This window comes from Dendrobates tinctorius, unplaced genomic scaffold, assembly GCF_039654945.1.
Source record: "Dendrobates tinctorius isolate UK_male_01 unplaced genomic scaffold, ASM3965494v1 ptg000162l, whole genome shotgun sequence".
In the NCBI taxonomy this organism is placed as follows: domain Eukaryota; kingdom Metazoa; phylum Chordata; class Amphibia; order Anura; family Dendrobatidae; genus Dendrobates; species Dendrobates tinctorius.
In genome coordinates, this window is record NW_027361829.1 from 69,882,349 (window position 1) to 69,898,310 (window position 15,962).

Genomic DNA, 15,962 nt, shown 5'->3' on the forward strand with positions numbered 1-15,962 from the left:
ATGCTCAATAGGATTTAGGTCAGAGCTCATAGAAAGCCACTTCAGACTAGTCCAATGTTTTCCTCTTAGCCATTCTTGGGTGTTTTTAGCTGTGTGTGTTTTGGGTCATTATCCTGTTGCAAGACCCATGACCTGTGACTGAGACCAAACTTTCTGACACTGGGCAGCACATTTCTCTCTAGAATCCTTTGATAGTCTTGAGATTTCATTGTACCTTGCACAGATTCTAGACACCATGTGCCAGATGCAGCAAAGCAGCTCCAGAACATAACAGAGACTCCTCCATGTTTCACAGTAGGGACAGTGTTCTTTTCTTGATATGCTTAATTTTCCCATCTGTGAACATAGAGCTGATGTGCCTTGCCAAAAAGTTTCATTCATTCTCCCAGAAGCTTTGTGGCTTGTCAACATGCAGTTTGGAAATTTCCAGTCTGGCTTTTTTTATGATTTTGTTTCAACAATGGTGTCCTCCTTGGTCATCTCCCATGAAGTCCACCTTGGCTCACACAACGACAGATGGTGTGATCTGACACTCATGTTCCTTGAGCTTGAAGTTCACCTTTACTCTGTTTAGAAGTTTTTCTGGGCTCTATTGTTATCCATCTATTTGATTTGTCATCAATTTGCATCCTGCGGCCACGTCCAGGGAGGTAGGCTACAGTCCCATGGAGCTTAAATTTCTGAATAATATGTGCAACTGTAGTCACAGGAACATTAAGTTGCTTGGAGATGGTCTTATAACTTTTACCTTTAACATGTTTGTCTATAATTTTGTTTTTTCACTCGTGAGACAACTCTTTCCTTTGCTTCCACTGGTCCATGTTGAGTGAGATACACACCATGTCACCAAACATCACAGGTAATATCTGTAGCCCTCTATACAGGCCATCCAAGATTGTAGACACCTGTGATGCTAATTAGTGGTCACACCTTGATTTAACATGTCCCTTTTGTTATATTATTTTCAGGGGTACCATCATTTCTGTCTAGGCCTATTTCATGAGTTTTATTTTTTTTTAAATTCTGTGGAAGCACTGTTGAAAAGCAGTATCTGACTTTTATTTGTCATTTTCATAGATTTTTAATATATTATTAAATTTGTCAGAGTCAAGTTATTTCTGTGACCATTGTGGGCTTTTCTGTCATTAAACAAGGGGTACCAACAATTTTGACCACGTGTAAATCTGGTATCGCTTTTTGGGCTTTAATGTTAGGCTCCTGTCACACACTAAAATTTGCTTTTTATTGCGAAAACTAGGTTTTGCATCACCATATTTGGAGAGCTGTCATTTTTCAATATTTCGGCCTACAGAGTAATGTTATTGCTTGATTTTTGCTTGATGAGCTGATATTTTTATTGGTACCATTTTCGAGCACATGACATTTTTTGATCGCTTTCTATTCCAATGTTTGGGAGACAGAATGAACAAAAACCAACAATTCAGGAATTGCTCTTGGGGTTTTTTTTTAAACTGTTCCACATGTGGTAAAATTGGTAAGTCAGCTTTATTCTTCTGTTCAGAACAATTACAGCGATACCCAATTTATATAGTTATTTTATGTTTTGACGCTTTTACACAATAAAAACTAATTTATAGAAAAAATAATTATTTTGCGTCGCTTTATTCTGAGAGCTATATCTTTTTTATTTTTCTGATGATGAAGTTGTATGACAGCTTGATTTTTTCAGAACAAGATGATGTTATCAGCAGTACCATTTTTATTTACATTCGTCTTTTTGATCATGTTTTAATGCACTTTTTGTTCGGTGGTATGATGATAAAGCATTGTTTTTTGCCTCGATTTTTTTTTTACAGTGTTCACTGAATGGGTTAACTATTGCGACAGTTCTATAGAGCGGGTCGGTTCGGAAGTGTCGATACCAAATATGTGTAATGTTATTGTTTTTTTATTTACATAAATAAATATATTTATTGGAAAAATATTTGTTTCTATTTTATTTGGGGATTTTTAAAAAATATTTTTACACTTTTCAATAATTAATTTTTACTTTTTCACATTGTCCCATTATGGGACATTACTGTATATCATCAGATAGCTGACCTGATGTTCTGCAATGCAGGGCATCAAAGCAGTGCCTGACTGACAGGGAAGATGGCATCTTAAGTCCTGCTCTGAGTCACTGATACACCACCTTCCCTGAAGGACCCCGTGGCCATCCTACAGCCAGGGGTCTCTATGACGACCATCAGGACAATGCGATCGCATCACGTTGTCCTCATGGAAGCGCACAGAGAACTCATTCCCAGCGTGATTCTCCTCTATGTCACTACTGGCAGCAGCATTTGAAAGGTTAAATGCCCACGATCGGTGCTAGCAGTTTACTGTGGGGTGTTAGCTCATACAGAGCTGACACCCGCACCTGATCGCTGTGGTGCTCAGCCTGAGGCCGTGCGATTGTGCCGCTGTACATGTACTGCTGTTTGTAGGAACGCGGCTTCCAAAGAGCAGTACATGTATGGGAAGGGGTATTGTCCAAGTTTGTGATGAGTATACAGCAGACCTTGGCAAACTGCGGCCCATGGGCCACATCCGGCCCCCTATGTGTTCCTGTGCGGCCCGCTGACACTCACAGCCAGAGGGCTGGTGTCCTCACCTTTGTGTGTCAGTTCACTCTTACCTCCCTCTTTGTTCCCCTCTTGTACTGTTGTATGTCATGTGCAGGACAGGTAAGGGTTAAGTCCTCCATAGTGCTCACCCTGTGATTTGTGGCTTATCACATCCACTCCATAGACTGCAATAAGGATACCCACCCCCTCCTGTCAGCGCCTGCCCATATTTAATGTGGATCTCTGCATGTGGAGTAGAGGTGGGAGAAAACTTTTTTCCAATGTTCCCAATTTATTGCTTGATCAACTTCTGATACGTGTTACGATAAGCTTCATTGCAACAAGTATTGTCAGCCTATGTTCACACAACTATAATATTTGTCCAAGTGCTGTCTACGAAAAAAAATAAACCTGACCTCAGACAGAGAACTAGGAGCAATGATATAGAATTGAGTTATTTAGATTACAGCTTGAAAACATCTGTGTGAGAAATGTCACAGCACCCACCGGTCTCTTCTGTATTTCAGATCAGACTCGCCTGTTGAAGTGTGCAAAAATAAAAAAATTGGATCCCATATGAATCATCCGTATAGCATCCGATTTTCCGAATACATTTCCATTACTAACACAGGTCACTATTTCTTCTGTAAAATTTTATTCACTTTTGATGTCTAAAAATGCATGCCATACGGATGACAAAACAGATGGAAAATCGTCTTTTTCTGGATGAAAATAACGTTTTTTTTTTATACACCCATGTAAACTTCATCAGTCACATAAGCAACTACTTTTTATGAAGTGACAAAATTAATATTATGCAGAATTAAGAGTGATCCGAAACCAAAGGTGACTTGCATACTAAATTTAATTAATAATTTAATCACTTTTCTAATATATTTCAGTTAAAAAATTTCTACCATTCCCTCTCTACTCTAACTTCCTATCTGCTTGTGTTTTTTGTTTTTTCACTTCCAATAATGTTTGTTCGAGAATCCCAGTGCATTTTTGGGTACTCACACGGGACATCATTAGACGGCAGAGGCTGCGGTCACTGCCACAGCTGCTTTCCCCACCTTGAAATGAAGCGTCATCTGTTTCAGAAACTGGACTGGTCATCACTTCTCTTTAGAGCCAGCAAGGGAGTACACTGTCACTGTGCATTCAAAGGAATATAGCACAGAAAATTCATACTGAGTATGCATCAGAATTTACAAACAACGCATTGTCAGGTAAGCAGGGCGCAGAGGCTGTGGCAGTGTCCGGAGCATCTGCCCCCTGATGACGGCTAATTCAGGTATCCCAGCATGCACTGTTGAATCTCTAACAAAATGTCATGGGACTTTAAAAAAAAAGACAGGAAGTCAGAATGTAGAGGGTACGTTAGGGAATTTTTCATTGAAGTATAATTAGAAAACAAGATTAAATTATTACACTGAATAGATATACATTTAATATGAAATTCACCTTTGGTTTCGGACCGCCCCTTTAAGTTCAGCCGATTGGTTCAGCCCTCCACAGCAGTGCCAGTTTCTCATGTGGCCCCTTGGGAAAATTAATTGCCCACCCCTGGTCTACAGTCATTCTATGTTACTGCAGAGTTCTGAATTCTCACAATGCGCACTACATGCTGTTAGGATTCCCTGGTGCTGGCTATTTACATACATGTGGTCATGTGCCAATTAGACATGCGTGGCCTCACTCTTTGAAAATGATTTGATGGAGGCCAGACTCATGAGATTGGAATGTGACCAGAAGTATATTAATCGCATACTTGTGCTCACATGACCGTCCACTCTTGCCACCTGAAAGGGAGACTCAAAAGTGTGCAGTGCATGCGCTGTGAGAATTCACAAGACAGCAGACTTTCATCCGGAATACTGTGTCCAGTTGTGGATCCTCTTCTGGAATACTATGGATTATTTGGACTGTGTGGATCCTCATCAGGAATACTATGTCCCCAGTTCTGGGCACCACATTTTAAAAAAAACATCGAAAAACTAGAGCAAGTTCAGAGAAAAGCTACCAGGATGGTGAGCAAACTGCAAAGTATGTTCTACGAGGAACGGTTAAAAAAATCGGTGAATGTTTAGCTTGAAAAAAAGAAGGCGAGACTAAATAGCTGTCTACAAATATATGAAGGAATGTCACAATGTAGAGGGGTCATCCTTATTCTCATTTGCACATGGGTACAAGAAAAGCAATCAAATGAAACTGAAAGGGAGAAGATACAGATTAGATATTAGAAAAAAAATTTTGACAGTGAGGGTGTTCAATGAGTGAAACAGACTGCCACGAGAGGTGATGAGTTGTCCTTTAATGGAAGTCTTCAAACAGAGGCTAGACAGAAATCTGTCTGAGATGGTTTAGTGAATTCTGCATTGAGAGGGGATTTGGACACAGTGACCTTGGAGGTCCCTTTCAACTCTATGATTCTATTATCTAAAACCTGAACAGGCCTTTTAACCCCTTCTTGACATTTGACATATCTATATGTCATAGAAAGGAAGGAGTACTGATGAAGTGTAGATACGTCATGGCGATCACGCGGGCACAGGAGCTAACATGACAGCTGACACCCGACTCTCACTACCAGGAGCAGTGCCCATACCACCCCCACAGCTAATAATAATCTTTATTTAATAATAATAATCTTTATTTATATAGCGCCAACATATTCCCCATAGCTTTACAGTTTGACAGTTTCAAAACACAAGTCATAAGTAACAACTTTAACAATACAATAATTAAAGCAAAATAAGACGACCCTGCTCATGAGAGCTTACAATCTACAATGAGGTGGGGGAGATACAAAGTACAGGTGTGTATTTACAATGGTGTATTTACAATAATGGTCCAGCCATCTTGAGGGAGTGAGGGATGGATGGAGATAGTGAATGGGCTACTCATGCACACTTACACATAGAATGATTTTGATTAGTGAACGTGATAGGCCGATCTGAACAAATGTTTTTTGAGGGAGCACCTAAAACTATGCAAATTGTGGATAATCCTAAATTCTTGGAGTAGAGCATTCCAGAGGATTGGTGCAGCACGGGAGAAGTCTTGGAGTCGGGAGTGGGAAGTACGGATTAGTCCAGAGGTTAGTCGAAAGTCGTTTGCAGAGTGCAGCGGTCAATTAGGCCGACAGACAGAAATGAGGGAGGAGATGTAGGGGGTGCTGCACTGTAGAGAACTTTGTGGGTGAGAACAAGTACTTTGAATTGGATCCTATAATGAATGGGCAGCCAGTGTAAGGACTGGTGAAGAGAGGATGCGTCCGAGTACCGATTAGCCAGATAGATGACCCTGGCTGCTGCATTAAGTATGGACTGGACAGGGGATAGTCGAGTAACAGGGAGGCCAATTAATAGAGTGTTGCAGTAATCCAGGCGGGAGTGGATCAATGCTACAGTGAGGGTTTTTGTTGTTTCCATGGTGAGAAAAGGCCGGATTCTAGAGATGTTCTTTAGGTGTAAGCGGCAAGAGCAGGCAAGAGATTGTATATAGGATGTGAAGGAGAGATTGGTGTCAAATATAACACCAAGACAGCGCGCCTGCTGCCGGGTTGTTATTATAGTGCCACCCACGGAGAGGGAAATGTCAGATTTAGGGAGGTTAGTAGACGGCGGGAGCAGAAGTTCGGTTTTGGAGAGGTTGAGTTTCAGATAGAGAGTGGAAATGATGTTGGAGACTGCGGACAGAGAGTCACTGGCATTCTGTAGTACAGCGGGGGTAAGGTCGGGTGTTATGATGAGTCACCGAAGGAGGAAAAAACAAAATACTAGCTAAGTCCAGAAAAACCAGAGCGGTTGGCAGCTATCGGATTGCAGACCCCTGAACCTATCCACAACAACTAGCAGTAGCCGTGGGGGGTTCCTACGGGGCCCTAGACCCCTCGATCACAGCCGGAGACCTACATAGCCTAAAGACAGAAAAAGGAAAAACTAAACTGCCCCAGAGCAGACCCCAAAGCAATAGGCAGCCCCCAACATATAATGACGGTGAAGCAAGATGAAAACACTAACACAGATAGAAAGATAGGTTGAGCAAATGATGGGGCCCAAGCTAACTAAATAGGACAGGATAGGAAAGCTGCTGTCTGCCATCCGCAAAAACCCTATCCAAAATGAGCCAACCGACTGATAGGAAAAACAGGCCCTGAAGTCGCTAGGCTTCAAAAGACTATATCAGCACTCAGGTATATTCTGAAGACAGAGCAAAAGATCAACAGATCAAAGACAAAAATGGAATTCAGCTCACCCCCGGCCGGGGATGGCAGAACTCCCAAAAAACAAGGCCAAACAAAAACAAAACTGAAGAGTACAAAGCAGAGCCGAAAAACTTAGCTTTGAGATGCAGGAATCAGACTGGTCTCCAAGAATCCAGCAGGATCACCAGCAAGGCAGAAGGGCGTCGGCTGCCTTATATCCAGTCCTCAATTCCAGCCACCCAGTCATCATCTAGCTGCCCAGGTGTTTGGTAATCAGCCTCACTACCTTCCTTCACCAGAGGAGGGAGTTCATCAGACCTCAATGGTGAAGGGAAAAATGAACTCACAACAGTACCTCCTCCTTGAGGAGGGGTCACCGAACCCTCATCCATGCCACCAGGGCGATCCGGGTGAGCCCGATGAAAGGCACGAACCAATCTTTCGGCATGAATATCAGAGGCAGAGACCCAGGAATTATCCTCCTGACCATAACCCTTCCACTTAATCAAATACTGGAGTCTCCGTCTAGCCAGACGGGAATCCAGTATCTTCTCTACCTCATATTCCATGTTACCTTCAACCAATATAGGGTCAGGAGATGCCACCACAGGAACTACTGGTTCAACAAACCTCTTCAACAAGGACTTATGAAACACATTATGAATTTTAAATGTGACAGGAAGAGCCAACCGAAAAGAGACCAGATTAATAATCTCCAAAATCTTGTAAGGTCCAATAAATCTAGGCTTAAACTTAGGAGAAGCCACCTTCATAGCGATATTTTTTGATGACAACCAAACCATATCACCCACCTTAAACTGGGGACCAACGGTCCTACGCTGGTTGGAAAACAGCTGGGCCTTTTCCTGGGAGAGAGACAACTTATCCACTACTTGGTCCCAGATCTGGTGCATTCTCTCCACCACAGTGTCAACACCTGGGCAGGCAGAAGGCTCCACCTGCCATGAAGAAAATCGAGGGTGAAACCCAAAGTTACAAAAAAAAGGTGACATCAAGGTGGCATAACTAGCTCTATTATTTAAAGCAAATTCGGCCAAGGGCAAAAATGAAACCCAATCATCCTGATCGGCAGAAATAAAACATCTCAAATACGACTCCAAAGTCTGGTTTGTTCTCTCCATCTGCCCATTGGTCTGAGGGTGAAACGCAGAGGAGAAGGACAACTGAATTCCCAGCTTGGAACAGAAAGTCCTCCAAAATCTAGACACAAACTGAACTCCTCTGTCAGATACAATGTTCTCAGGAATCCCGTGCAAGCGAACCACCTGTTGCAAAAACAGGGGCACCAACTCAGAGGAAGATGGCAACTTAGGGAGTGGTACAAGATGGACCATCTTAGAGAATCTATCACAAATCAGCCAAATAACAGTCATTCTCTGAGAGACAGGCATATCAGAGATAAAATCCATTGAAATATGGGTCCATGGCCTCCTGGGCACCGGCAAAGGCATCAACAAGCCACGAGAGCGAGAACAAGGTTTAGACCTGAAGCAAGTCCCACAGGACTGCACAAAATTCCTGACATCATGAGACAAGGCGGGCCACCAAAAAGACCGACTCACCAGATCTCTAGTACCAAAAATACCTGGATGACCAGCCAATGCAGAGCAATGAACTTCAGACATCACTCTCTTCCTCCACTGGTCAGGAACATACAACTTTCCACTGGGACAACGCTCAGGTTTGTCCTCCTGAAACTCTTCCAGAGCACGTCTCAAATCGGGCGAGATGGCAGAAAGAACTACCCCCTCACCTAAGATGGTAGCAGGCTTAGTCACAACAGGAGAATCAGCAAGGAAACTCCTAGAGAGGGTATCTGCCTTGACATTCTTAGTGCCCGGAAGAAAAGAGACCACAAAATCAAAACGTGTGAAAAACAAGGCCCACCTAGCCTGACTAGGATTCAAGCGCTTGGCCGACTCCAGGTAAATCAAATTCTTGTGGTCAGTAAGGACCACGACTTGGTGTTTGGCTCCCTCGAACCAATGTCTCCACTCCTCAAATGCCCATTTCATGGCCAACAGTTCCTGATTCCCCACATCATAGTTACGTTCGGATGGGGAGAACTTTCGGGAAAAGAAAGCACAAGGATTCATTTTAGATGTCACAGGATCTTTTTGGGACAACACCGCTCCTGCACCAATCTCAGAAGCGTCCACCTCCACCTGAAACGGGAGTGAGTCATCAGGTTGCCACAATACCAGAGCAGAAGTGAATCTTCGCTTCAGCTCCTAAAAGGAAGAAACAGCCTCTGGAGACCAATTCAGCACATCAGCACCCTTCCTAGTCAAATCCGTCAAAGGCTTGGCAATACCAGAAAAATTAGCTATAAATTTCCGATAAAAATTAGCAAAACCCAAAAACTTCTGGAGGGCCTTCAAAGAAGTGGGCTGAACCCAATCATAAATGGCCTGTACCTTGGCCGGGTCCATTTCAATAGTTGACGGAGACAAAATAAATCCCAAAAATGAAATCCTCTGTACCCCAAAAAGGCATTTCGATCCCTTGACATACGGGGAATTCTCCCTCAAAATCCGGAACACAGTCCGAACATATTCCACATGAGAGTCCCAATTCTTGGGGAAGATCAAAATATCATCCAGATAGATAATCAAAAATGTATCCACAAAGTCTCGGAATATATCGTTCATGAAGCACTGGAAGACAGAAGGGGCATTAGTGAGCCCAAAAGGCATCACCAGGTACTCAAAATGTCCCTCCGGAGTATTAAACGCCGTCTTCCATTCATCCCCATGCTTAATGCGAATAAGATTATACACCCCCCTGAGGTCAAGCTTGGTAAACTAGCAAGCACCTTTAACTCTGGAGAATAGATCAGAAATCAGGGGTAACGGATACTGATATTTAACAGTAATTTTGTTGAGGGCACGATAGTCAATACAAGGCCTTAATGAACCATCCTTTTTAGCCACGAAAAAAAAACAGCACCTAAGGGTGAAGAGGATGGTCTAATATGAGCCTTCTCCAATGACTCCTTAATATAGGATCGCATAGCCTCGTGCTCAGGTACAGATAAATTGAAAAGCTGACCCTTGGGGAATTTACACCCCGGGTTCAGCTCAATTGCACAGTCATAACTCCTATGAGGAGGCAAAGACGCAGACTCATTCTCACTAAATACATCATAAAAGTCAGCCAAATAGTCAGGAACATCATGCGACTGGGGAGAGGTGGAGAAAACAGGAGCATCACTAAGGGCACACCGACAACCCCAACTCACCACAGACAAAGATTTCCAATCCAGAACTGGATTATGGATTTGCAACCAGGGAAACCCCAGAACAATGGTATCATGCAAATTATGCAACACCAAAAATTTTCTTGATGGTCTGGGGCGACCCGCATTACCACCTGGGTCCAAAACTGAGGTTTATTCTTCGCCAAAGGAGTAGCATCAATACCCCCCAAAGGGATAGGCGTCCGCAGAGGTGTCATAGGAAATCCACAACGTTTAGCAAAATCCAAGTCCATCAGGTTTAGAGCTGCTCCCGAATCCACAAAAGCCTTGGCGGAAAATGTGGACAGGGAGCAGATCAGGGTAATTGCCAGAAGAAACTTAGGTTGAACACCACCCACAGAAAACGTGTGTGCACAACGTTTCTCCCGTTTAGGGCAGACAGAAATAATATGCGAGGCATCTCCACAAAAAAAACACAGCTTATTACGCCTTCTGAACTCCTGACGTTGCACCCTAGACAAAATCACATTGCATAGGTTCAGACATTTGTTCAACAGGTGGCAACATCTCTTGTGTAGTTTTGCGTTCACGTAAACGCCGATCCACCTGAATGACTAATGACATAGAATCGTCAAGACCAGAGGGAACAGGAAATCCCACCATGGTATCTTTTACGGTTTCTGACAAACCCTTCCGAAAGAGGGCTGCCAAGGCACCATCATTCCAGGTAGTAAGGACCGCCCACTTTCAGAATTTTTGACAGTACAACTCTGCCGAATCCCGACCCTGGCTTAATGCCAACAGGGTCTTTTCAGCCTGATCAATAGCATTAGGTTCATCATACAACAACCCCAAGGCTTGAAAAAATGCGTTCACATTATTCAGAATAGGATCATCTGGTTTCAAAGAAAACGCCCAATCCTGGGGATCACCGCGCAGCAAAGAGATGACAATCTTAACCTGCTGCGTGGAGTTCCCCGACCTTCAAGGCAAAAAATAATTTACAATTATTCTTGAAATTTAAGAATTTAGACCGATCCCCATAAAACACATCAGGAGTAGGAATCTTTGGTTCAGCAGCATGTGAATGAGCAAGATAGGCGGAAATTCCCCGCACTTCAGCAGCGAGCTGCTCCACACGATAAGACAATTGCTTCATCTCCATTGAGAGAAAAATTCCCCCTACGGCCTCAGAGATATAGAGGAAAAAATATGCACAAAAAAAAAATTCTGACAGAAAGGGGAAAAACTAAACTGCCCCAGAGCAGACCCCAAAGCAATAGGCAGCCCCCAACATATAATGACGGTGAAGCAAGATGAAAACACTAACACAGATAGAAAGATAGGTTGAGCAAATGATGGGGCCCAAGCTAACTAAATAGGACAGGATAGGAAAGCTGCTGTCTGCCATCCGCAAAAACCCTATCCAAAATGAGCCAACCGACTGATAGGAAAAACAGGCCCTGAAGTCGCTTGGCTTCAAAAGACTATATCAGCACTTAGGTATATTCTGAAGACAGAGCAAAAGATCAACAGATCAGAGACAAAAATGGAATTCAGCTCACCCCCGGCCGGGGATGGCAGAACTCCCAAAAATCAAGGCCAAACAAAAACAAAACTGAAGAGTACAAAGCAGAGCAGAAAAACTTAGCTTTGAGATGCAGGAATCAGACTGGTCTCCAAGAATCCAGCAGGATCACCAGCAAGGCAGAAGGGCGTCGGCTGCCTTATATCCAGTCCTCAATTCCAGCCACCCAGTCATCATCTAGCTGCCCAGGTGTTTGGTAATCAGCCTCACTACCTTCCTTCACCAGAGGAGGGAGTTCATCAGACCTCAATGGTGAAGGGAAAAATGAACTCACAACAGTCGGGGAATGACGTGTATAGTTGTGTGTCATCAGCATAAAGATGGTACCGAAAGCCAAATCTGCTGATGGTCTGTCCAATTGGGGCCGTGTAGAGAGAGAAGAGAAGGGGTCCAAGGACTGAGCCCTGAGGTACTCCGACAGCGAGAGGAAGAGGAGATGACGTGGAGCCAGAGAACAAAACACTGAAGGAGCGGTCAGAAAGATAGGAAGAGAACCAGGAGATAGCAGTGTCCTTAATGCCTAGTGACTGGAGCCTTGAGAGTAGGAGATGGTGGTCAACAGTGTCGAAAGCTGCAGATAGGTCAAGAAGAATGAGCAGAGAGTGGTCACCATTACGTTTTGCTGTCAAAAGGTCATTGGTCACTTTGATGAGTGCAGTTTCAGTCGAATGTAGGGGACGGAAGCCGGACTGTGAAGGGTCTAGAAGGGAGTGAGTGGAGAGGTAACGGGTAAGGCTGGAGTAAACTAGACACTCCAAAAGTTTAGAGATGAAGGGGAGATTGGTCTGTAGTTGCTTGTGCAGGATGGGCCAAGAGTGGGTTTCTTTAGTAATGGAGTAACGATGGCGTGTTTGAAGAAGGATGGGAAAATGCCAGAGGAGAGGGAGAGATTAAAGACTGCAGTTGGGTGATTTGTGACGACTGGAGAGAGAAACTGGAGGAGATGTGAGGGAATGGGGTCGGTAGTGCATGTGGTCGGACGAGAAGAAGAGAGGAGTCTGGAGACTTCTTCTTCTGTGATGGGATCAAATGTGGAAAGTGAACCAGGGGAGATGCAGGAAGAGATGGGAGTAACAGCACTTGGTGCTTGGGAGCAGATTTCCTGACGGATATTATCTATTTTTTCTGTGAAGTGGGAGGCCAGGTCATCAGCACAAAAGTCTGTGATAGGGGCCTGTGCTTTTGGCCTGAGGAGGGAGTGAAAAGTGTTGAAAAGTTTCTTGGGGTTGTTGGCTAGTGAGGAGATCAGGGTGGTGAAGTAGGTCTGTTTGACGAGGTGAAGGGCAGCGTTATAGGTTCTTAACATAAATTTAAAGTGGATGAAGTCTTCTGGTGTGAGGGTTTTTCTCAATAGGCGTTCAGCACTCCTAGAGCATCGCTGGAGAAGTCGAGTTTGCGATGTGAGCCAGGACTGTTTTACTCTGTGCTTGGAGGTTCTGAGGGTGATCGGAGCTACTAGGTCAAGGGTGCTTCTAAGAGTGTCGTTGTAGTAATGAACAGCCAGATCAGGACAGGAAAAAGAGGATATTGGGGACAGTGATGAGTATAGGGAGTCTGAAAGTGTCTGAGGGTTAATGGCTTGTAGATTTCTGATTGTGTGGTAGGTAGGAGTGAGCTGGGGTGGGCGAGGATTTGTGAGCGCAAATCTGTAAAGCACCTGTGGGTTCAAGCTGCTCACTACACCTCTATATAAGATCCTTGAGGGGTGTAGTTCCCAAAATGGGGTCACCTGTTTAAGAAAATCAGGGTCTCTGCAAATGCAACATGGTGTCCCCTATCTATTCCAGCAAATTTTGAGCTACAAAAGTCAAATGACGCTCCTTCCTTTCCAAGCCCTGCTGTGCACACAAACAGTAGTTTTCCACCACATATCAGGCATTGGCTTACTCAGGAGAAATTGCAGAACAAACTGCAGGATTTATTTTCTCATGTTTTTTTGTAAAAATGTAAAATTTGGGGCTAAATGAACAATTTTGTGGGAACAAATTAAAATGTTAATGTTTTCCTTCCACATTGCTTTAGTTCCTGTGAAGCACTTAAAGAGTCAATAAACTTCTTGAATGTGGTTTTGAGCACTTTTATGGGTGTAGTTTTTTAAATTGTGTCACCTTTGGGTATTTTCTGTCATATAGGCCCTTTAACGTCACTTCATACTTCATGTGGTCCCTAAAAATACGGTTTTGCAAATTTTGTTGGAAAAATGAGAAATTGCTGAAAAACATTTAACTGTTATAATTTTCTAACAAAAAAATTGCTTAAAAACTTATGCTGGTTTAGACTAGACATATGGGAAATGTTATTTATGAATTATTTTGTACAGTATGAGAAACTGGTTTAAGGATATAAAACTTGAAAGTTTGAAAATTTGTACATTTTCTAAATGTTTGCCATAATTCAGATATTTTCACAAATAAACGCAAAAAACTTCAAACTAAATTTAGCCATAACCTAAAGTACAATGTTTCACAAAAAACAATGTCAGTGTGATGAGCGTCAGCTTACGCTGAGTCGTTTTCCTTCTTAGAGTGGACCCTCTGGGCCGTGGCACCCACCTAGGGCAAGCTGACCTAGTGAGAACCCACCCCCTGTACAGGGAGTGTCAGGGAAAAGACCAAGGGGGTGAGCCACCACGGCAGCTGGACCCGACGGCCGGCTCAGGGAGACACTATTGAGTGTCAGGCAACAGGGCGAACAGGATACGAAACATAAAGCAAAGTCACAGGATTTCTTCAGCAAACGTGGTTACACACTTTAATCAGATACAAGGCAAAAAACAGAGAATCAGATGCAGGGCACCAACGGTGAAACACGGCAAGGTGTGTGCAAAGGCACGCCAAATGTTCCAGACATAACACGTGCAGAAAACATACCGGAGTCCAGGGCAGGGTACGTGTTAGGGGTCACACCAGAGTTCCTAGGAGGGATGAGTGCTAGGACACGCTAGAGTCCAAGACAAGGTGCGTGCTCGGAGACACGCCAGAGTCCAAGGCAGAGTGCGTGCAAAAAGACACGCCAGGGTCCAAAACAGGTGCGAAGGCATCGGACTCCGGAAGACTGGCAAGGACTGACAGGATCCAGGCATCAGTGTTAGCGCTGCCTAGGCAAGGTGGAAGTCCCGGAGTGAACCCTCTGGACCGCGGCACCGAGGGGCCCCGGACGAGCAACCAGGTGGAACCGACCGCTATACAGGGATCGTTAGGAGCAGCTCCAGGGGTTCGAATGCCACAGTAGCCGGAACCAAGAGGGGCAGCTCGGAGTGCGCTACAGAGGAAGGCACGGGTAGGCAAGACCAGAGCAGTAAGGCAGAACTGGACCACAGGCAGCAGGACGGGAACTGGAGCACAGACAACAGGATGGAGCAGGACCGGAGTAGGAAGGCAGGACTGGACCACAGACAGCAGGACGGGAACTGAAGCATGGACAACAGGATGGAGCAGGACCAGAGTAGGAAGGCAGGAGTGGACCACAGACAGCAGGACGGGAACTGGAGCACGGACAACAGGATGGAGCAGGACCGGAGTAGGAAGGCAGGACTGAACCATAGACAGCAGGACGGGAACTGGAGCACGGACAACAGGACGGAGCAGGACCAGAGTAGGAAGGCAGGACTGGACCACAGACAGCAGGACGGGAACTGGAGCACGGACAACAGGACGGGGTAGGACTGGACCACAGACAGCAGGACGGGAACTGGAGCACGGACAACAGGACGGAGCAGGACCGGAGTAGGAAGGCAGGACTGGACCACAGACAGCAGGAACAGACACGGGTCAGGCAGGGCTGCAAGGAAGCACAAGGCAAGGTGGGGTAAGCCACATACGGGGCAACACCACGGGGACCCAGAGTGCTAATGAAACATTAACAATCAGGCGCCTCCACTAAGGGAGGGCGGCCTGATATAGGTAAGGACCCGCCCCCATTGGTCCGGCGGTGCTACCGGGTTAAGGCACCGCCAGAGTATAAGATCCAGCAGGGAGAGCCGGCCACGGCCCAGGACGCATGCACAGGAGTCGCAGTGACGTCACCGGCCGCGGGCCGGACAGAGGACGCCGCCGCCGACGCTGGAGTGAGGGGAGCTGCGGCGCTGGCAGGTGAGTATGACAGCGTGCGGCCGGGTGCGCTGTGGGGGCCGTGGCAGGGCGTGTGGCGGTGGGGGCCGTGACAGTAACCTCCCCCTAAGCCGCCCCCTACTGCAATTGGCAAAAAATCTCCTGAGAATGTGGGGAGCGTTAATGTTCTCCCGGGGCTCCCAGGATCTCTCCTCTGGACCAAAACCCTTCCAGTCAATAAGAAGAAAGGTCCTTCCTCTAACTTTTTTCATGGCAAGGATGTCTCTTACCTCGAAGGTGTTGTCAGAACCCACCGGCCGAAGAG